The sequence below is a fragment of the Manis pentadactyla genome, chromosome 14 (genome assembly GCF_030020395.1).
Source record: "Manis pentadactyla isolate mManPen7 chromosome 14, mManPen7.hap1, whole genome shotgun sequence".
In the NCBI taxonomy this organism is placed as follows: Eukaryota; Metazoa; Chordata; class Mammalia; order Pholidota; family Manidae; genus Manis; species Manis pentadactyla.
In genome coordinates this window covers 59,318,009-59,342,144 of record NC_080032.1, presented here as the reverse complement: position 1 = coordinate 59,342,144, position 24,136 = coordinate 59,318,009, and the positions used below count along the sequence as shown (strand labels likewise).

At 38.3% G+C, this 24,136-nt stretch overlaps 1 protein-coding gene across 15 annotated transcripts in view; it reads left to right on the top strand.

Moving 5' to 3' along the window:
- Positions 1–6,767: 6,767 nt before the first annotated feature.
- ERC1 (ELKS/RAB6-interacting/CAST family member 1) overlaps positions 6,768–24,136 on the top strand; it is a 730,429-nt gene continuing 713,060 nt past the window's right edge. For 9 of the 15 annotated variants that reach the window (XM_057492541.1, XM_057492537.1, XM_057492536.1 and 6 more), the window contains exon 1: positions 6,769–6,962. The gene's annotated coding sequence lies outside the window, so the exon portion shown is untranslated. Of the gene's footprint in view, positions 6,963–24,136 lie in introns of all 15 variants that reach the window. The other 6 variants (XM_057492538.1, XM_036907416.2, XM_057492546.1 and 3 more) reach the window with 1 other exon arrangement.

The following is a 24,136-nucleotide window of genomic DNA, read 5'->3' as shown; positions in this document are numbered from 1 at the left end:
CCGAGGAATGCAAGGATGGTACAACATTTGAAAATCCATCAACATCATCCACCAACTCAACAAAAAGAATGACAAAAACCACATGATCATATCCATAGATGAAGAAAAAGCATTTGACAAAATTCAACATCCATTCATGATAAAAACTCTCAGCAAAATGGGTATAGAGGGCAAGTACTTCAACATAATAAAGGCCATATATGATAAACCCACAGCCAACATTATACTGAACAGCGAGAAGCTGTAAGCTTTTCCTCTGAGATCAGGAACAAGACAGGGATGCCCACTCTCCCCACTGTTATTTAACATAGTACTGGAAGTCCTAGCCATGGCAATCAGACCAAACAAAGAAATACAAGGAATCCAGATTGGTAAAGAATAAGTTAAACTGTCACTATTTGCAGATGACATGATATTGTACATAAAGAACCCCAAAGACTCAACTTCAAAACTACTAGAACTGATATCTGAATACAGCAAAGTTGCAGTATACAAAATTAACACACAGAAATCTGTGGCTTTCCTATATACTAACAATGAACCAATAGAAAGAGAAATCAGGAAAACAACTCTGTTCACAATTGCATCAAAAAGAATAAAATACCTAGGAATAAATCTAACCAAAGAAGTGAAAGACCTATACCCTGAAAACTACAAGTCACTCTTAAGAGAAGTTAAAGGGGACACTAACAAATGGAAACTCTTCCCATGCTCGTGGCTAGGAAGAATTAATATCATCAAAATGGCCATCCTGCCCTAAGCAATCTACAGATTCAATGCAATCCCTATCAAATTACCAACAGTGTTCTTCAACAAACTGGAACAAATAGTTCAAAAATTCATATGGAAACACCAAAGATCCCGAATAGCCGAAGCAATCCTGAGAAGGAAGAATAAAGTGGGGGGGGGGATCTCACTCCCCAACTTCAAGCTCTACTACAAAGCCATAGTAATCAAGGCAATTTGGTACTGGCACAAGAACAGAGCCACAGACCAGTGGAACAGATTAGAGACTCCAGACATTAACCCAAACATATATGGTCAATTAATATTTGATAAAGGAGCCATGGACATACAATGGGGAAATGACAGTCTCTTCAACAGATGGTGCTGGCAAAACTGGACAGCTACATGTAGGAGAATGAAACTGGACCATTGTCTAACCCCATATACAAAAGTAAATTCAAAATGTATCAAAGACCTGAATATAAGTCATGAAACCATAAAACTCTTAGTAAAAAACATAGGCAAAAACCTCTTAGACATAAACATGAGAGACCTCTTCTTGAACATATCTCCCCGGGCAAGGAAAACAACAGCAAAAATGAACAAGTGGGACTATATTAAGCTGCAAAGCTTCTGTACAGCAAAAGACACCATCAATAGAACAAAAAGGAACCCTACCATATGGGAGAATATATTTGTAAATGACAGATCCGATAAAGGCTTGACATCCAAAATATATAAAGAGCTCACCCACCTCAACAAACAAAAAACAAATAATCCAATTTAAAAAATGGGCAGAGGAACTGAACAGACAGTTCTCCTAAAAAGAAATACAGATGGCCAACAGACACATGAAAAGATGCTCCACATCACTAATTATCAGAGAAATCCAAATTAAAACCACAATGAGGTATCACCTCACACCAGTAAGGATGGCTACCATCCAAAAGACAAACAACCACAAATGTTGGGGAGGTTGTGGAGAAAGGGGAACCCTCCTACACTGCTGTTGGGAATGTAAATTAGTTCAACCACTGTGGAAAGCAGTATGGAGGTTCCTCAAAATGCTCAAAATGGACTTACCATTTGACCCAGGAATTCCACTCCTAGTAATTTACCCTAAGAACGCAGCAATCAAGTTTGAAAAAGACAGATGCACGCCTATGTTTATTGCAGCACTATTTACAATAGCCAAGAATTGGAAGCAACCTAAGTGTCCATCAGTAGATGAATGGATAAAGATGATGTGGTACATATACACAATGGAATATTACTCAGCCATAAGAAGAAAACAAATCCTACCATTTGCAACAATATGGATGGTGCTAGAGGGTATTATGCTCAGTGAAATAAGCCAAGCGGAGAAAGAGAAATACCAAATGATTTCACTCATATGTGGAGTACAAGGACAAAGGAAAAACTGAAGGAAAAAAACAGCAGCAGAATCACAGAACCCAACAATGGACTAACAGTTACCAAAGGGAAAGGGACTGGGGAGGATGGGTGGGTAGGGAGGGATAAGTGGGGGGAAGAAGAAAGGGGGTATTATGATTAGCATGCATAATGGGGGGTGGGAGAAAGGGGAGGGCTGTACAACACAGAGAAGACAAGTAGTGATTCTACAACATTTTGCTATGCTGATGGCAGTGACTGTATAGGGGTTCGTGGGGGGGACCTGGTATAGGGGAGAGCCTAGTAAACATAATATTCTTCATGTAATTGTAGATTAATGATAAGAAAAAAAAGTAAAAAGAAAGAAATGGGTGATTACTTCCTGATAGTATAAAACTAACTGTAAATCAACAATTAATGCATGCTTTAAATACCCTTAATTTTGATCATTTAAAGGGTGTCAGATGATCAGCTATGGAAATACATTTTTCTGATAATATTCCTTTCTCTTAAAAAAAAATGCAGTTCCTGTGTGGTGATCTCCAATAAGTTCTTCACAGTGGTATAAAGGGCATATGAAAGTGTGGGCAAAGGGTTTGTTTGTGTTTATACAGAGGATCAAAGCCTAATTTGGCTACCAAGAAAAAGAATGAAGGTACGATGTGAAGAAGAACTTCCAACATCAACATTCTCTGGAAGAGTCATTCCAGAAGATGATCATCAAAAAATGTCAACAAAGATCCTGGCGCTGTTGCAGTTGTAGCTGCATTCATCCCACCGGTTCGTGGACTTGCCATTGGAATGAAGAAGGAGATATCTAAGCTGGCCTATGCATACAGTAAAACAACAAATTTGACTGCATCTATACTGTCGGAACTCAACCAAGAATTAGGAGAAGTGCAAGTTGCAGCGCTCCAAAATCTTGCAACTATAGACTATCTACTGTTAAAAGAACATATGGGATGTGAACAGTTCCCAGGAATGTGTTGTTTTAATTTGTCTGATTTTTCTCAAACTATTCAGTTAGACAATATCCATCATATCATTGATAAATTTTCACAAATGCCTAGGGTGCCTAACTGGTTTTTTTGGTTTAACTGGATATGGCTGGTAATTGTAGGTCTGCTTAGGTTATGTAGCTATATTCCTATTATGTGAATATGTGCACGCAATTTCATTAGTAGTTTAAAACCTATACATGCTTATGTTACATTACAAGAAGATATGTCCAAAAATAATCAATCTTCCCATGTTTTCTTCCATCTGCTACTTCTATAGCTTTTCTTCTTCCTTCCTAATTACAACCCTTAAGTAGAATTCGTGCCTCATATCGAAATTACCGAGTATCATAATTCTTCCAAGTGGTAAAGATACCTCAAGACAAATGCAGGGCATAGAAGCCACAGGGCATAAATCTGCAAAGAAGTAAAAAGCTAACCTTTTCAAAGAATAGTGCTTCTCTCTCACTTACCAACTTTATATTTCCCTGTATGGCCCCGGAAGATGACTGGATAGCCAGAGACGGGTAAGATTCCTCAAGGGAGGAACAACCTAAGACAGGCACAGTCGCAGGGGGGCCATTAGGTGAGAAATTGGGGATCAACAGAGGTGAGGCTTACAACCTCACCCCCCCTGTTTTGAGATAAATCTTCTGCATCCGTGGATGTTTTGTTGCCCTTGTCTAGCTTGGATTAATACTTAGTCTAGAGGCACAGACTTGATCATCTACATTTTCCCTCTTAAAACACTAAACTATGTTTTCTACCTTCATCTTGCATCTACGTAGCACTTCAGCATTTTATTAAAAAAAAAAAATAATAATAATAAGGGAGAAATGTGGGATTCACATATAAATCAAGTATAAAAATCAAACGAATATTCACATTTCACCTGATTGTTTATAGTTCATAATGCATGATCAAAACCGAAAGTTTCTGTGATGACTGCCCTTGCACTGTTCACCATGTAAGAACTTATTTACTATGTAAGAATTTGTTTACCATGTAAGAACTTGTTCGTTATGCTTCAGAAGATTGGAGACTGTTGAGAATGAGGCTTGGGGTTGATTAATGATTGTGCATTGAGTCCCCTATACAGAATTTTATTGTTGTTAACAACCATTTCATCAATAAATATGAGAGATGCCCTCTCAAAAAAAAAAAAAAAAGTCTAGAAGCATACTAATTGGTTTAAGTTCTCTTAAGTTTCTTTTCCTCTATGGCCACATTTTGTTTCTATCTCTTTCCCACCCTCAAGTTGGAGACTTCTCTTAAATATTTCATAATCCTTTGCTATCTCTTCATATTTAAAGATGAGGTAGTTGGAATGCTGATTAGGATACTTGTGAACTTGGGAGTCTTGCCAAGTTGCACAACTTCACCCCATGGTGAGTGGGTAGGAAACTGGTTATTGTGCTGGAAGGAAGAAATGCTGTACTTGTAGTCATTAAATGCTCAAATAACTGCCTAAATCCTCGTAGAGATTATGAGAACTCAATTTTTAGCCTGGTATAAGTGTCTAGCTATTGTATCTGAGATATAGGAATGGTTCTGCTGTTCCACATAGAAAACTTACTTCAGTTCCTGTTTACAGTCCTGCTTCTCACTATTGTTCTCTGTCTCATCTGTGTCTCCCAATTTCAGTCCAAGTCACTACTGGCAGAAAGGCTCCCTTCCTTGGCTCAGCATCCTGGCACCTATTACACATTATGGTTCCTTCCATTTTGTTTAGTCAGACCATACTCACTTTCTGTGTGTAAAATTAATAAATTATCTTTTGGTGGTCCTTCTCCCATTTTCCATTTTGTATGGGTTTGTATCATGTTTTACTCCTTTATTAGCATTTTAATGGGGCATTAGGAAGATGACACAATGAATGCATGTGCTTAGCCAACTTGAGTAAAAAAAAATCCTAAAGATAGGTTTAGAAAGGGATCTAGGGCAGAGTAGGAAATAAGAAAAAACAATCAGAGGGATGGCAAGAAACCAAAAAACCAAAACACTCCACAAAATCTGAGTCTGTGATATTCACAGTAATTCTGTTAATGTGTAATTTAGCCTCATAGCATCTGAATACTCCAGATCCACACATTTAAGGATATGATGGATTTCAGACACCTAGTTCACACCCCATTTTACAGTTAGGCCCTAGAAGTGAAGTGATTTTCCTAAGGTCAACCAGAGAATGGCAGACGGAAACTAAAAGGATGCATGACTCTTTACTTTTACCTCACCAGCCTACTAAGGAGTAACAGGATGAGTAGACCAACAGTCAGATGACAGAGATCTCGAAAAACAGCCGGAGAAGGATGGCTTTTCTTGGGTAAATAGCCAGCTGCCCAAGAAAATGAAATATTTTTGGATGCTTATTGTCAGTTTTATAGTCTTTTCTGGCAGCAGTGTAACAATTGGCGGCCGTATGTTGCATGAACTGAAGGGGGCGACTGTACAGCAGGACGGAACTGCAATAGTCCAGGTGTGTGCTGATCCTGAGGGAACAATTAGCAAGCCTGGGCAGGATGAAACTAGAATCGGGTGAATGAATGAGTGTGAATATTGAGGAGAGATGGGATTTATGGGCGTGCACACTGGTTAACTGTGGTGGTGGGGAGTAATTAAGGATGATGACTCAACTCCTTGCAAGGGCATTTTAAATTACTTTAATAAAGACTAGAACGCTGGCAGTAAATATATTCCACATCGCTCTCACTTCCTTGGTTTGGAGATGGGTTACCTACGTAAACGGTCGCAGTTACCCTCTTCGCACGGCTCCGACATCAGAAAATCGAATGCGGTTCAGTGCAAGAAAATCTGTTTTCCTGAAATAAGGGCCCGTTACCCGGCTGACTGGTACAGCGGTCGTGAGCACTAAGTAGGACGAGGATCCTGCACGGACTTCAGCGCAGCGCAGGGGCTGAATGTGGACGTGAATTTCCGCCCACGCACTCCTCTTCTGCCACAATCCCACAGAAAACGACGCCCCGGAGTGGGTCTTCCGTGGTGGTGCCTGAGTTCTTTCCGTAGGGCCATGCGGCAGCCCTGAGTCTCACATCAAATTCCTACTCCGCCCGCAAAAGCTAAGGGTGGGGAAACCAGCTTCCTCTGACAAAGGGTGCAGGCCGCGTCGTGGGAGCGCAGCACGCACGAGCGGCCACCCCGGAGCTGCTTCCAGTGGCGGCGGCCGCGACGCTGGGTAACGGGCCCGCGGGTGGAGGGGGGAGCCGCGGGGCGACCTAAGACTCGGGAACGGTGTTTCCGAGCTCGGCTCGGCCCGGCCGGCCGCCTCCTACGGCAAGCAGAAGGAGACAAACGCCGCCTCACCGCGCTCCCACCACCGCCCCTTGCCCGAGCCCGCCGGGTCTCCCTTCGCAGGGCCGCAGGGGCACGAGCGGGAACTATAAGCCCGCGCCCGCCGCTCGGCTATGGCGCAGGCACCGCCGCAGCCGGGAGTTAACCCCACTCCCCAGCCGTTCGCCCGCCGTGCCCAGGAAGGCACAAGAGGCTGCAGGGCGTTGGGCGTGCTCCCAAGGGGCGCGGGCGGGGCGGCCAGCCAGAAGGGGGCGGAGCTCAAGGCAACTCGCGGCCGGGGCGGGGGCGGGGCTAGGTGTCTCGCGCAGGGGGCAGGGTGCGGTGACGTCGACGGGCGCCGGGGCAGGACTGTGGCTGTGGCGGCGGCGGCGGCAGCAGCAGCCCTGAGGCGGGTGAGAGGCCCGGGGTGGAAGTCGGACGGGACCTGGAGCTTCCCGCCTGTCGCTGGCGCTGAGGCGCTGCTGCCTTTTGCCCCACTTCTCCCTCACGGCCCAGGCTGGGCAGGGCAGCGCGCCCCCGGGGAGGGCGGAGCTGTAGGTGAGGCTTCGGGACCCCTCCCCCTCGCTGCCCGTCCGGGTGGGGGAGGGGGCGGACCCCGCCAGGCACCCCTCGAGGCACCCCGCGAGGCGCCCCGCGGGGCTGCGGGAGAGCGGCGCGATGCGGGAGTCCGGGGCGGAGATGGGCGGCAGGGTCCCCGGGCGCTGGGGGACGCGGGTGGAAGGTCTGTGCGGCTTGGTGATGGGCGAGGTGGTGGAGAGATGGAGAAACTGGGGAAGCGGAGGAGGTCGGGGCGCGGTCAGGGCGGATCTGCGGGTTTAGGTGACTGATGTTGGAGGAGATGAGGGTTTTCTTTTTGCGTTCTGTGAAATGGTAAGACAGTAGATGAAGGGTTGTATTTCAGAAGGAAGATGAGCCGTGGATATTGCCTTTGAGGTAGTTGGAGAAGCTGTTGCCCTAGGTCTCACATTTCTACTTGAGTGGTTTGGTTATTTTTCTTTTTTTCCTCCTGGCCGGGTGGATGGGCCGGTGGGTCGGGAAGGGAAGAGAATCCCAATGCTTTTGGCTTCGCGTGGGTAAATTGTGAGCGTTGGATGGATTTGAAGTTTTACACTCTTCAAGAAGAGTGAGATCTTGGATTGAGACAACTTCGTTTTGGCAGCAACATTACGGAATAGGTCCCATCACACTTAGCTCCTAAAAGGTGTTACCTTCCAGTCCTTTGCCTATCTAAAAGATCTCTCTACAACCACCTAATTTGTAAGGTTTATACTGGCACCTTAAGAGAAGGCCTGAAAATCAGGTGGTTGCTTTGGAAGACACATTTCTTAGTAGTAGTTGCAGGTGGCTGTGGTTGACTGGTTTGGTGGATAAAACGAACAATTCAAACAGTTCTATTAGAGCTAATTATCGGATAAAGGCTTAAACGTTTTGAAGAAGTAGCTGTCTTTTACAGCTCCTTTTTCAATAGGCCTTGACATTTAGCCCTTTAGTGTTCAACATTTAATTACTGGAGATTTTTATTTCTCAATTGCATGTCTTTATTAGACACTTTAAAAATGAAATGGAGTATTTTAATTTTTTAAGTTTTTTGTTGGCCTCTCAATTTCTCAGAAATGTTATTGGAGTCAACTAGTTTTAAAATGCTCTTTAGTTAACATTTTAGGGGCACGTGTCTGTCACTTTCTAGGGAAATGTTACTAAGGGTAAACAGTGCTCAATGTTGTTTGCATCAGTTTTCAAAACTTAGCACATTACATCTTTTCTGGATTGTTACATTAATCTAATAATTAGATTACAGTATTTGCTGACCTTACCTATCAGTTAGTGTCAATTTAAGCTATTTCTTGTTCAGAAAACAGGTCCTGTAATGGACATGTATTATGTAATGGATGGAAGGAGGCATGACTCTCAATAATTCCTTACGGAGGAAAAGAAACCGTCATGAAATGGAATTTAAGCAGTGACTTTCCCAAGGCTTACTCAATTTATTTGGGAACAGTGCCAGAGAAGTGCTTTCCTGTAACCAAGAGAGAAACATACAGATGTGAGTGTGAGTAGTTGCAGATCATTGCCTTTTTAACATGCCTACTTAATGAGCAGACAGTTATCTTCTAACAGTACTGCTTGAAGTGACTTAATAGGAAACAGATATAATAGCTATTAAGTGAGGAAAGGTATGGTCCAATTTGTAATTAGAAATAAAATATTAACTATTCAGACAGATCAAATTATAAGTTGGTAAATGAATAGTTTTGATTTTTGGATTAGTTACTTGAAAGGAAAATTAAAGTTCATATATCTAGTTTTGACTTTTAAATTATACTTTGATTTAATTAGCTACATATAGGGACAAATGTGAACAAAGATACTGGGTCAAAATTTGTGTGTGTGTTGCTGAAATGACATTTGCAGTGGCTGAGGGTAGGGTGTGATTCTCCTTGTAGGAATGTAATCATGATTTGGGGGAAAGTGGTAGGTGGAAGTGATCTATTTGTCTTCAGAATTTCTTAAGTCCTGAAAAAAAACACTACATTTTAAATTTTCAAGAAATGTCACTTGTTAGTCATTAGTGTAATACCCTTGTTAAATCGACTGAGGTAGTTTTTCCCCCATTACTAAAGTCAGATATGTGCAGTTGACCCTTGAACATCATGAATTTGAACTGTGCGGATCCACTGTATGCAGATCTTTTTCAGTAACTATATATTGGAAAATTTTTTGGAGATTTGCAAAATTTGAGAAATATTTTCTTTAGCTCACCTCATTGTAAGAATGCAGTGTATAATATATATAACATACAAAATATGTGTTAATCAACTTGATATTATCAGTAAGGCTTCCATTCAACAGTAGGCTATTAGTAAAGTTTTTGGGGAGTCAAAAGACTATCAGATATTCAACTGCATGGAGGGTTGGTGCCTCTAGCTCCCGTGTTATTCAGGGTCAACTGTATGTCAGCCTTTTAATTTTACATTAATATTGGGAACAAAAGTGAAGGTTCTCATGGCAACTGCTGCTCTTTTTCTTTATGCTTTTACAAATAGTGTAAGAGTTGTTAAATGTTCATTTTGTACATAGTGTATCATTGCTGGAGGAAGACCAGAGAATGAAGTATTTTGGTTAAAATAATATCAAATAGTATCAAATAATATATTGGTTATCAATTTTTGGAGATATGTAATAAACAGCATAAAGGTTATGTGGACTATAATTTATTTCTATGGCTCTTTAATATCTGAGCCTTGGGGCACTGATTCATTAATATGTTCATTCAACAGTTATTTAGTGAGTGTGGTTCTGGGTACTTTTTTGTCTTTGGGGATGTAATAGTGAACAGAGCTGACACAAGTCCCGGCCTTCCTGGAACTTCCCTTCTGGGGAAATGAAGAGGAATCCAGCAGAGGAGCTTGATAAGAAGTCATTGAATTAGGAGGAAAACAGGGGAGTCTGATGATTTAGAAGTGAAGGAAAGGAGGTTTTCAAATAGGTGGGAATGATCAACTGTGTCATTGTTTAAAGATGTGTCAGAGTGTTGAGTAAGAGAGAATTCTGTTTGACTCTGAGGTCTCATAGAAAAATGGTTAAATTCTTTTTAGTGTAAGATGAGACAAAAATCTTCAGGTTTTTGCCTGCCTGGATTAATTTTAAAAAATTCATTATTTTCAGAACAAATTAGGCAGTTTGGGAGTGTATACTTTTAAGGAGAGATATGACTTTGTTATTATTAATCTTATGTACACTTATTTTTTAAAAATTTCCAGTTTCTTGGTTTTCCTGGCCAGTGAAGTTTTGTGCAATATGTCATTTAAGTATTTAAAAATTGCATAAATATAAGTATTGTTTCTCCTAGGTTTTTTTTTTTTTTTGCTGGCTTAGTATTTGTTTTCCTAATTTAAGTCTAGCTACCTGGACACCTTTTGTTTGTTGTTTTATAACAGCTTTATTGAGGGATAATTCACATACCGTACAATTCACCCCTTTAATGTGTATAATTCAATTTTTTGTTAAACCCTCACTGCAGTCAATTTTAGAATATTTTTTTATCACTCCAAAAGAAGCCCCAAACACATTAGTAGTCATGCCTCTGACAGTTTTTATATTGTTTTGTATGTTATATGGGGAAAAATGAAATACTGTATTAGTAACTAAATGTCAGTGAAGCCAGAAAAGTGTGTACTTTTAATATGCTCTGACTGAATAGAATCATAAGTTCATGTAAAAGTCAAATTGGGTAATGCTTTATTTGGTTGAGTGAATGATTAGATTATCTAAATGTCTTGTTTTCATTATTCCTTCATATATCAAGTATTTATTGAGTACCTTTTGTGTTCCAAGTTCTGGTGTAGGCTAGATGGATTCCATAATAAATAAGCAATAGGGTCCTTTATTCTTAAGGAGACGCATTTTAGTGGGGGAAGAGGAAAGGTTAACAGGAGCCTGTGTGTGGTCTGCTGTGCTGAGTGTTTCCATAGGTGGATTCCGGGTTCTATGTCAGCTCACAGAATGGATCCCCAAACTGGACTGTGGGAAGATCTAAGATGTGATCTTAAGGATAAATAGGATTTGACTAAATGAAAAGGATGCAAGCAGAGGGAACAGCATGTGTAGAACCCAAAGGCAAGAAAGCTGTAGGGCAAATTGAGTGATTGGAAATAGGTTGGTCTGGCTGGAATGTTGAGTGCTAGTGTGAGGTATTGGTATCACCCCTTTTTGTTAAAAAGAGTGTTGTCTTAAAAAGGCAAAATCATTACTAATTTGCTTCAACTCTTTGTGGCTTGCTGTCACTTTGTAGCTGTATAACTTTGGGTGAGTTACTTTATTGTTAAAAAAACTCAGTTAATTTTCTCATCCAAAATGGGACTAATATTCCTACCTTATGGGATTGTTAAGAATAAATGAGATAACACTCAAAAAGCCCGTAATAAAGTACTTGGAATATAGTTCAGTACTCAGTGAAAATCAGCTGCCCTGATGGTGGCAACAGGGTCATGGTGTTGGTGGCGGTGATGGACAGTGATGAAGTTTCTGATGTGTGGAATTCCTTTGGATATTGTGGAGCCCCAGAGAATTCTCAGGAGACTGGAGAATGATGCTTGTCATTTTAACTTTTATCTGGGAGGAAGGAAGTGAATATAAAAAACTTGAGACCAGCACTGTCCAATAGAACTTTTTGTGGTAGAAATGTTTTGTATCTTCACTGTCCAATACAGTAGCCACTAGTGATGTGCCTATTGAATACTTGAAAGGTGGCTAAGGTGAGAAACTGAATTTTTAATTTTATTAAAATTAAATAGACCCTGTGACTAGTGCTTAGTGTATTGCGCTGCATGGTCACACATTTATAGATTGATGAATCTAATATTGAACTCTGGCAATATTTTAGAATACATTATTTAAAAGGTAGTTTTAGAAGTCTGTCAAGGGGAATAGTGATCAATAGGATACACCATGGATTCACTAGATCACATCAGACTGTAAAATTGACGTTGCTCCTAGACTGATAAATAAAAGAAATGCAGTAATTGTATGTAGATGTTAGCTAGATCTTTTCATGTTGTCTTTGTGGAAGATAGAAAAACTATGTCCTAAATCTCATGAGAACAGGGACTGTGTTCTCTACTGAGGATGTAATAGATACTCACTAAATATTTGATTAGTGAATGGGTAATAATACAGCTAAGTGAATTCATGACTGGTGGTGAATAGCTATGCCCAGAGAATAGAGTGCTTACTTTAAGGATGATGGATATGAGGAACTGGTGTTAGATGACTCATCCATGTGTGTATTGAAATGACCCAGGGGTGGTGACATTAAAGGTAGTGACAGTGTGAACTAAGCTAGGAACTAAGTTGCTAGCTTATCCTCCCTGAGTGTGGAGGATGTCCAGGTGATCATTAGCTGATATGTAGTAAGGAGGCTGAAGACTGATGCTAAATAGCATGAGAATCAGAATAACAAGTGTGTTACATGAGGGCTCAGGAATAATAGTCTGGAGGTAGCATTGGATGGAAGAAGAGTACCAACCTCATTTCCCAATAGTGGGTATGGAGTGTGAGATACTTAAAAGCCCCACTTGAAAGAGGTATATGGGAAGAGGTGTCCTGTTTTCATTTGAGGCAGAGGTAGTGAGAACTTTTAGAGGAATTTCTTGATAATGGAATTAAGTTCTTTGAGAGTGTATTTTCCTACCTTTTTGTCCTCTTATCATCATCACTAAAACTTTAAAAAATCGGTCTCATTTTACCAAAACACTCTTTTCCAACTTCATACTTGCTCTGTCTTGTTGTAAGTTGTTCTCTGCTTTAAAGCCACACTTTTTTGAAATAGTTGTCTATATTTGCTGTTTGTCTCCATTTCTTCACCTGCGATTTTCTTCTCTGTCTTGTTTCTGTCTCCACAGTTTGGCCGAAATTGTTTTGCTGGCCTTACTGTGTCTTTCAAGCAAATGACTATTTTCCTATCTCTTTATTTAACCTCTTAGCAGCTACTAGTTGTCTGTTTCTCTGCAACAAATTACCCCAAACTTGAGACGACAAACATTTATTGTTTCACAGTTTCTGTGGGTTGGGCATCTGGGTGTGTTGTGTCTGATTCAGGGTCACTCAGAAAGCTGCAAGCAAATGTTGATGAGGACTGCAGTTATCTCAAAGCTTAAATCAGGGTTGCTTCCAAGGTCACTCGTATGTCTGGTGGCAGACCTGAGATCCTTGGTGGTTGTTTGCTGGAGAAATCAGTCTTTTTGCCATTTGGGTCTCAGCACAGGATTACTTGTGACATGGCTCCGTGCTTCCTCTAGATTGAGAGCTCTGTGGAGGAGAAGGGGAGATATTAGCCAGAATCTTTTTGTAACCTAATTTCAGAAGTGACATTCTTTCATCTTTACTGTATTCTCTTCATTAAAAGGGAGTCCTTAGGTCCAACACATGCAAGGGGAATTAAGAGCATGAATACTCAGAGTCATATCATTCAGAACCATTTTCAAGGTTACCTGCCACAGCAGATTTGACACAGTTGATTTCTCCTTCCTCTGTAAAACTCCCACTTCTTTTGGGGTCTTCGTTTTTCTTCCTAGTTCCTTGGGTTTCCTTTCTTAAACAACTTTGCTGAATCTTTCTCTATCCATTCATTAAATGTTTTAATTTCTGTGGGTGATCTCATCTTCTTTATTTACTTTTTTCACCTGTATGCTAAGTATTCATTTTGTGGTCTTTGCTTTTATCTGTCTCCTGAGTCTAAGGACCACTGTTGCTTAGTATTTCCATTTGGATTAAACTCAGCACATCCGAAGCTAAATATGATTCCTGGTTTTCTCTGGTGTTTGTTAATTCATTAAATGACACCACCAGTTGCTCAAGCCAGAAATACACGTAATGTTCTTGATTTCTTCCTCTCCTCCACCTTCCATTTTACTATTCCCTATTGATTTTGTGGAAGTTATTGCTGTCCAGTGATGGTGTGAATGTTTTTGGAATGTTTTTGAGAAAGTGCATCCCTTGTTGGGTTCCAAACATTGAATGAATGTTTGCTAGGTGACTTTTAAGGTTCCTTCCAATCTTCAGATACTTGAGATACTAGATGTTGGTAGCTAGTGAAGATTTTTTATTAGGAAACACATCAGAGCTGTGGTTTAGAGATGTAGGAACTCCTGAATGTATTAAAAAAAAACTTTATTTTTAGAGCAGTTTTAGGTTCACAGCGAAATTGAGTGGAAGGTACAGAGACATGCATAGCCTCCCTCATTATCAGCATTCCCTTACCACAGTGGTAAATTTATGATAATTGATGAAACTTCACTAACACATCATTATCACCCAAAGTCCATAGGCACTCTCATTTTTAGTGGTTCACCAAGAATGAAATCTTGTATTCCTTTTGATTTTATTCTAGTGTGCTGTGTGATGAACAATGGTTTTCATCTGACAGCCTCTTTATATATATTACTTTCACTTTTTCCTTTTTTGCTTGAAAGCCCTTTGTATGAAGATTAGATAACTACTATAAAAAATTGTCTGAGCCTCAGTTAAACATCTCTGAAATTGTGAAAATATTTCAAGAAGTAAAAGTTTGGACCTTAAACATATGTTACAGGAATATAGTTTATTGGTTGAAGGGATTAATTCCTCCTTTGAAGTAAACCCTTCTTGATTGTAATATACATATAAAAAAGGACCTGGGCAGAAGTACTCCTTAACAACTCCTGAAAGGAACACTTGTATAACCATCTTTTGATCAAACACTGGGACCGTGCTAGCATTGCTGAATCTTTGCCCCTTCCTAGTCACAACCCATTTCTTTTCCAAGAAAGGTAACTACTGTGCTGCTGACTTTTATGGCAATCGTTTTCTTGCTGTTATGTAAACTGATAGTTTAGTTTTGCCTGTTTTCTAACTTTATGTACATGGAATCATATTGTACACATATTTTTATGTCTGGCTTTGACTCAGCATATTGTGAGATTTCGATTTGTTGTGTGAAGCTGTAGTTTGTTCATTTTCATTGCTAAATAGTATTACATTGTATAAATACACCTTAATTTATCTATATATTAATGATAGATACTTAGATTATTCCCAGTTTTTCAGCATTATGAATTGTGCTGCTCTGGACAGTTCTTGTAAAAGACTTTTGGTGCATATACTTCTGATGCCTGTATTAGCCAGGAGTGAAAGCGCTGGGTCAAAGAGTAAATTTTAGTATGATTGCTGAATGGTATTCCTATGTGCTTGTAGAAACTTACATGCCCTCAAACAGTATTTGAGAATTCCTCTTCTTCTATATCCTTGGCCACCAATCCTTGGTGTTGTCAGTGTTACTAGTTTCAGTCATTCTGGTGGATTTATAGTGGTTTCCCATGGTTATAATTTGCATGTCACTAATTAAGTTGAATACTTTTATGTTTCTTGTTCATTTGGAAAGCCTTTTGTGAAGTGGTTACTCAAATATGTTCAGTTTTCTATTTGATAGTCTTTCTTGTTCTAATTTGTGGGAGTTGCCCATTTTGGATATGAGCCCTTCATTGGTTATTTGTATTGCACACATTTCCACTCTACTCTGTGACTTGCTTTTTGCTCTCTTAATGGTGTTTTTTGAAGAACAGGATTCTTAATTTTAGATCAGTTAATATTTTCCTTTATGGTTAGTGCTATTTATGTCCTGTTTAAGAAATCTTTCCCTACTTTAAGGTCATAAAGTTATTCTTTACTATTTTGTTATTTATAGCAGCTGCTATTGCTGTACTGTTTTCATATAGTACTATGATCTGTCTATAATTGATTTTTGTGTTTGCTGTGAGGTAGGAGTTGAGCTTGATTTTACACATGGTTAGCTGATTTTCTGAGTGTTATTTGTTTTGACAATTCCCTTTTCAATAAATTAAGGCTGTCTTTGAGCTTTGCTTTGTAATAAATTAGGGTTCCTTACTCTGTCCACTAGTTTCTTTACCTTGGTAAAGTTGTCAGACTGTCTTTGTTACTGTGGTGTTACAGTGGGTCTTAGTCCTGGCAGGGTAAATGCTCCTACCTCGTTTTTTCCCAAGAATATCTTCTTAACATTCAGTGTCTGTCCATGACTGTCATGGTCAGTAGTCAATATGGTGTGGCATCTGCATAGGGATAGATATATGCATCAGTGGAACAGAGGAGAGAGTCCAGAGGTAAAACCAAACATTTATAGTTCATTGATTTTCAACAAAAGTGCCAAGGTAATTCAGTGGAGGAAAGGATAGTCTTTTCAACAAAAGATACCACGACAACTGGATACTGATATGCCAAAAAAAAGAAAAAAAAATAACTCAAGCAGTTCCTCACAGGAGAAAAATCTTTGAGACCTTGGGTTAGGAAAGGATTTCTTATATATGACATGAAAAGCATGACTCATAAAATAAAAATATTGATAAACTGGCCTTTATGAACATTAAAAAGTTTTGCTTTTGAGAAGAATCCATTAAGAAAATAAAAAAGGCAAACCATAGAATGGGAGAATATTCGCAAATCATGTATTTGATAAAAGACTTGAATCCAGAATTCTAAAGAATTCTTTCTTAAAACTAAATGATAAAAGCCAGACAACCCCCTCCTCCCAAAACGGGCAAAAGATTTGAATAGACACTTCACTGAAAAAGATATACTAGTGGTAATAAGCACTTACGCTCACCATCATTAGTCACTTGGGAAATGCCACTTAAAACCACATTGTGATAGCACTGTACACCCACTAGAATGGCTAAAATTAACAGTTTGAAATACCAAGTATTTGCAAGGAGGTGGAGAAGGATTGTCGATGGGAATGTTAAATTTTACAGGTATTTTGGAAAGCAGTTTGGTAGTTTGTTAAGTTAAACATATTTTCTATATAGCCTCAACTATTCAACTCTTAGGTATATCCACACATATGTCCACACAAATAGTTATATGCAGATATTTATAGCAGCATTATTCATAATAGCAAAAACTGGAAGCAGTCCAAATGCCCATCAGCTGGTGAATTGATAAAATACAGTATATTCCTATAATGGAATACTACTGAGCAGTAAAAAGGAACAACCTATGAGTAAATTTAACAACATAAATGAATCTCAAAAATGTTTTGTTAAGTGTAAAAACTGCTAGTTTATAATTTTATTTACTTGAAATTTCTAGAAAAGGCTATGGTTGCTGGGGTTGGGGTTGGGAGTGAGGATGAACTGCACATATGCCCATGGGAACTTACTGAGGTGATGGATGAGTTCCAAGGCTGAATTGTGGTGGTGGTTGCACAACTGCATACATTTATTAACATTCATCAAACTATGCACTTAAAGTGGATGAGTTTTATGGTATGTAAATTATGACTTAATAAAGCTGTTAAAAAACATTTGGTTTATTCTTGGCCTGTTGTATTTCCATATAAATTTTACAATCAGTTTGCCCCATTAAAAATAAATTGTTGGTATACTGATGGAAATTACATTGTAATTATAGATGAATTAATTAATTGGGTAGAATCACTTCTTTATAATATGGAGTCACAGAATATGGGATTTCCATTTATTTATATTTTTCAGATATCTCAGTAATGTTTTACAATTTTCTCTCTGTAGTATTCTTACCTGTCTTCTGTAGATTCAGTCCTAGGCTGATGGTACTACAAATGGGATTTTAAAATAAATTATATTTTCTATTTATTGTTGGTATAGGGAATAACACTGATTTTGAATATTGACTCTATTTTGCCAAAATATAATGAATTCAAATAATTTTATCTGTAGATTATGTTGAATTTCCTACTTACATAATCATGTCATTTATGAATAATGACTTTTGTATCTTTCCTTGGAATTCTTACACCTTTTTCTTATTTTTGGCTAGTGTCTCTGGCATGTGGTTCAATAGAGTGGTGATAGGAGACCCCCTTTTTGTTTTCTCATCTCAGAGGGAAATTGTTCAGCTTTTCACTATTAAGTATCATAATATTAAGCACATACGCATAAGACAACGCAAGGCCAAGGTCTGACTGATTTGACTGGTATAGTTACAGTGAGCCTTTACATTTAAGCAATTTATCACCTGCATGGGCACTGGAAAGGTGAATAAGCCAACGATACCAGCCATCTGTGACCTTTGTCTCCCTCACCAAAAAGAATGACACCAAAATAAAATTGTTGGGTCATGACTACAGTGTGAGTTGTGGGATACCCTATTGAGGAGGATCCCATTAAACAGTTTTGTAGTCTATAGCTCTTCTCTGAGATAGGCCGGGCTGAAAAACCCTCACCTCCTTAATTCAGGCAGTGATGGGAAACTGTCTCATGACAACCTCCAAGGGAGATTGAGATGGACTGGTAGCTATTCCTTATAGGCCTCCTATCCTGTCCTGTTCAGAGGCGGGGATCAGAAGGCATCTGCTACGACTCAAGTTGCAGGTCACCAAATATGGGACAACAGAGCCGTTCCCCTGCAGATACTCACTTGCTTTTGCATATATCCTTTATTAGATTAAGAAAGTTTCCTTCCATCCCTAATTTGTAAAGATTAATAAATGTTAAAATATACCTGAGGCATTTTCATATCTGTTGGGACAACCAAATATTTTTTCCCTTTTAATCTGTTAATGTGGCTAATTACATCAATTTTTAAATTCATTTCTTCTGGTTAAAGAATTTCTAAGCATTTTTTTTCCCCATGAAAAGTTTTCACTTACTTGGAAACAATTACTGATACTTTCTTCTCTTTGGCTGCTTGCCTTTTTTCCTTGTGTGTGTGTGTGCAGTTTTCTCCTTTTACTTACAGAGTTTATTATTGCTAATCATTTCAAGGAAGAAAGACTAATTTGAAGTTAAGATTAATCACTAAGAAGTTATTAAAGATCTAAGAGACTCATAGGGTTTTTTCTGACATAAGTATCTATGTTTTACTTCTTTGTGAGTACATCCCTCCATATCTTTTAGGATACATTCATTCAGATGCCACCCAGTGGCTTTTCTACCTTCATTTCAATATTTACTTAACTTTGTTAGAGGCAGGTAATTGTAAATATTTCAGATAATTTTGCATCCCTTTCCTAAACTGCTATATTAGATTTGGCCAAGCCTTTGCTTGATGTTTTCCTCCCCTGCGTAAGTGGGAAGTTACTGAATAGAAAGAGTTACTGAAAGTAGAGTTATTGGCCATTTCACTTGATTTTTCTAGTGGATTGCTGATTGTCAGTTTTGTAGTAGTAGTACCATGTTTTTGGTCCATTCTGAAATCATCTGCTTATTTTTATGCTTAGTGCTTGGTCTTAATAGGGCATGAGTTTTTATCTGTTTCTCTGGTTGTTACTAAAAATAAGTTAATTGAAAAATGGATAAAAGTTTTTCTTTTGGTTTAGATTCTCAAGTGCAGGTAACCGTATGAATGTGTATTTTTACAGAGCAAGTATATATGTGTATTTTTTAAAGTATCAACCAGGATTTCTGTGAAAAATTCAAAATTTGAGGTTGTGATTCTTCAGTTAAATACATATTAAAATTCTTTAAAATAATATAACAAAAATATTTGCCTTACAAAGTGTTTATTGTCTGGGAGTATTTGTTTCCATTATTTCTTTTTTTCCCTTTCTTCCCTCATTAAAAAAAAATTAATGGAAAGTCTAGTGTACTTCATTCATATACTGACTCTATATTGTGCTCCATCTTAGCAAAATAATGTTTGAGACACTGTCTCTGCTCTGAGGATGTTAATGTCTGGGAGGGGAGACAAGAAAACAGGCAATTTTAATAGAGTGTGGTAAGTGTTAATAATAGGGGTGCGAACAGGTGGAAAGGAGTGGTAAAAGATGAGGTTGGAGATTTGATCTTGAAGGGCTTTGTAAATCATGTTAGAGTCTGAAATTTTACCTTGGGGCCATGGCAAGACTTTGGAGATTTGAGTGTAGGAAATAACAAGTTTATATTTACATTTTACAGAGAGTGGATAGGAGGAGTCAAAGTGAGGCTGATGAGGAGGCTGTACCTTAACCCCACTAAAGCCTGAAAGTCACAGTAGTGACTGTGGGGATAGAGAAACACACAGAATTGGAAGCTTTCAAGGACACAGGACTGGGTAATTCAGTATCTGCGGTGTGTGTACACATCATGGGAGGAAGACAGTTGATGGGAAGGGAGGAGACCAAGGTGAGTCGCAGCAGCAGATAGGCTAAAAGCCGTCTGTCCAATACATATGGTAGCCATATGTGCCTATTTAAAGTATTTTAAATGAAATAAGATTTAAAATTCAGTTCTTCAGTTCTACTAGCTGTATTTTGTGTGCTCAGTAGGCAGATGGGACTAATGGCCTCTGTTTGGACTGTGCAGATACATAACATTTATTTCCATTGTCACAGAAAGTTCTGTTGCACAGCACTGGTATTTTGTTTTTGGTACCTACTACCTTTTCCCTTAGAGGGAAGTCAAAATAGCAGAAAGTGTCCTCCATTCTCCTGAGAACTCTGACTCCACAACACCCTAAGAAATTCTGTGAGTCAGACACAGCCATAACCGTGCCCCTCCACCCTGCACCGTCCTCACCAAATATGTAACATTTCCATAATAAGAGAAGGTTATACTGCATTGGATACCACTGAGCTAGAGGAATGGTGATGCCATTCATTGAGCAATTGGTGTCCATGGTGGGAGCAACTGGAACCTCTAGAAAATACTGTTCAATTAAAACATAATATGAGCCACATATGTAATTAAAATTTTAGTAGCTGCATTATAAAGTGAAAAGGAACTGTTAGGTTTTATAATTTTTATATTTTATTTGTCCCAATACATCCAAAATAATATTTTTAACATATTAAAACATATGATAATTAAAATATTAATAATCAATTTTGCAGTCTTTTCATACTGTCTTTGAAATCAGTTGTATGTATTTCTTTTACAACATGTCTTAATTCAGATGCTAAGTTTTTATCAGAAATACTTGATCTGATTTAGATTTCAAAAAATTTACAGTTGAAAAAGTGGAATCACCTACCCAGCTAGTTCCAAACATGCTTAAAAGTTTTCCAGTAACTGAATTAAGTATCAGTATTTAAATTTAACTTTTAATTCCAATGAAACAAAGAATTTGGTTTCTCAGTCTCACTAGCTACACTTCAAGTGCTCAGCATTTATGTGTGATCTGGTGGCGAGCATATTGAACAAGGCAGCTCTGGAGTAAGCCAGTGCATTCAGCTGATAGTTGGAAATTCAGATGTGGAGCTCAGGAGAGAGGTATGGAAACACACAGCTAGATGGCAGGGACTATGAGGAATGTGGAGATGAAAAACAAGTTTGTGACTGAAGGAACAAAATAACAGCAGACTCAGAGACTCCAAGAAGGGACTAGTGGTTACCAAAGGGGAGGGGTGTGGGAGGCCAGTGAGGAGGGAGGGCAAAGGGGATTGAGGGGTATTATGTTTAGTACACATGGTCATGGGGAGAACAGTGTAGCACAGAGAAGGCACACAGTGGATCTGTGGCATCTTGCTACACTGATGGGCAGTGACTGCACTGGGGTATGGGTGGGGACTTGATAATATGGGTAAATGTAGTAACCACATTGTTTTTCATGTGAAACCTTCAAAAGAGTGTATATCAATAATACCTTAATAAAAAATTTTAAAAAACCAAGTTTGTGATTTTGGACAAACTGATATTCTTTTCTGTGCTCCATTAAAAGAAAATCTATAAATGCATCTGGTGAGAGTAAAATAGGTAAGTATGTGGCATATCGTAGTGGTTAAGAGCCTGATTTTAAGAGTCAGATGTTTGATCTTGGGCAACTTACAGAGCCTTTCTAAGCTTTGGTATTCTTACTCAGAAATGTGACAATCTTTCAGAGAGGTTTTGCTGGAAGGGTTAAAGGAAGTACTGTGGCAGGCATTTACCACATGTAGTACCATGTCTCCTTTATCTCTAAATTATCCTTTCTTGTGGAGTGTACCATCAATTTAATAATTTATTCTTTTTTTTTCTCTTAGGGAAAAAAACCTGTTTTTAATTACATATGTTGTTATAAGCTGAATCCCAATTTCAGAAACTTTATAAAAAAAAGTATAAAAATGTAATATACTTACTGTTCATACTGATGAATGCTCATTATGATCTACATATTACGTTAAATGCTTTATATGATGTGCTCATTATGATCTACATATTACGTTAAATGCTTTATAAATGGACAATGTAACATGGTATTTCTATTGTAAAGTTTCACTTCAGTAGACTTTGTAATAGAAAATCTGTTTTAATTCTGGAACTTTGAAATGTATTACGGTCTAACCTCTTTTTCTTGGTTATTCCAGTAACCACTGAATTCTGCTTGAATCTCTTTGGATATTCTTAAATTTATGATTTCACAGTACTCTGCTAAATCTGTAGAATTTAAGGGTCTCTAATTCCACATTTGGGTATATACATGTAAAGAATTGTGATCGAAGAAAATTCCCTCGGTGGAGTTTATTCAGAGAAGGATGGTAACAGAGTGGAGAAAAATGGACTCTCTCAGGTCAAAGAGAAAGGAATTTATGATTTCTAAATGGCTCTGCAAGTTCTTTTTCCAAGTCTTTCCTCAGGTCTCATTTTGTGCATTTTATCTGTGAGGGCGCCATTCCTGAGGTATATTGGAGAACAGGAGAAACATTTTAAAAATGCTTACCTCATCTGTTGTATACCCAGTGTGTGCTAGGAAATCTTGCTTTCTGTAGTTTCCTGTTTAATCACCCAGTCTGAAATAATATTAGACATCTTACATCTGTATTATTACAAATAATGAAATATTTTTATGGTGCCTTTAGGGCCAACAGATAGGTTTGATATTTGGTGCCAGCTACATTTGGTGGTGACAGCTGAAGTGCTGTGATAGGAAGAATTTTGAGACCAGTCCAGAAGGAAGGAATGCACACTTAGTGCCTTTTTCCTTTTGTTTCTATTTAAATCTTTTAAACATTTTTCCTTTAAAAAAAGGAATATTAGGATAATTTTGACTATTCTGAAAGTAAACAGGTATCTTCCCTTTCTTTTTGCTATCTTCTATGTATATTTGCAAAATGAGAGTATATTGTATGTTAAAATGTTTATCCACTTTCATTTACTGTGTTACAGACATTTTATATGTAAGACATTGGTTGTAAATAATACATTTTTTTGTAGGTGGCATGTTAAATAATAAAGATTTCACTTAAACATTACCCAGTTGAATGAGTACTGAAGCTGGTGTATCATAATTGATAGTGTCGTTGGTTTTCTTTACATTTTGGGTGATTTTAGTAGGTTGGTTTCCCTGTTTGTGGAATTATCAGTCAAAAGATATGAATATTTTTAAGACCCTTAAATAACCATTTTAAAACTTGCTGCTTCCCAAATGCTGTTGTTATTTTAAAGAAATAAAACAGTGAGTACCTACAATTCTCCATTTAAACTTTGAAAATTTATGAATTGTTTCAGACATGCAAAAAGAAGCATACAGTTATTACCTGGCTTAAGAAATAAAATGTTTTAAACTTAAAAACTCCTTGTGTAGCCCTTGCTGATGATAAATCTCTTTACCAACACTGATGTGGATGTTTAATCTTACCAATAATAACGGTCTATAATCCACTATCTTTTGGCCAGAATTCAGAATTTCTCAGATCTTAGAAAAGTGGTATGCTGCAAAAACTATAACTTTCCAAACAAGGTTGGTGGGTGCTCCCCTCCCCAATACCTTCATCAAACACATTGGTGTTTCTGCATCAATGTAAGTGGTTTTGCCACCAAATTAGTGACAACATTTTTGGGTTTTCAGAGACTTTTGGAATTCAGATTTGTGGGCAGTGGGTTATGAGCATGTGCATCTGTTCACTGTGTTCAATTTTAATCAGTCTGGATTTGTTGAACTGATCATTATATAGTATGAGGTGTGGTATAAAATTAAAAGATAATATAACTACAATCCAAACAATTGAATGTTTTAGGATTTTAAGAACTCAGGATGTTGGTGAGGACTGGAGCCATTGGGGAAGGCTGCGCAGACTGGAACTTGACTCTTCTGAACCAAGTGGCACAGATTGCCGATACAAGTTGATAACTATGATTAGTAGCTTTGTATTTGCTTCTGAGTATCTGCTTGATAAGATGTTTGTCACAGTGAGAACTTTGATAGACCTTACAATTAACTTGATGAACTGCTGGTTGATAAGAATTATTAAAAACCACAATTAACTTGATTGTAACTGAGTTACCTTC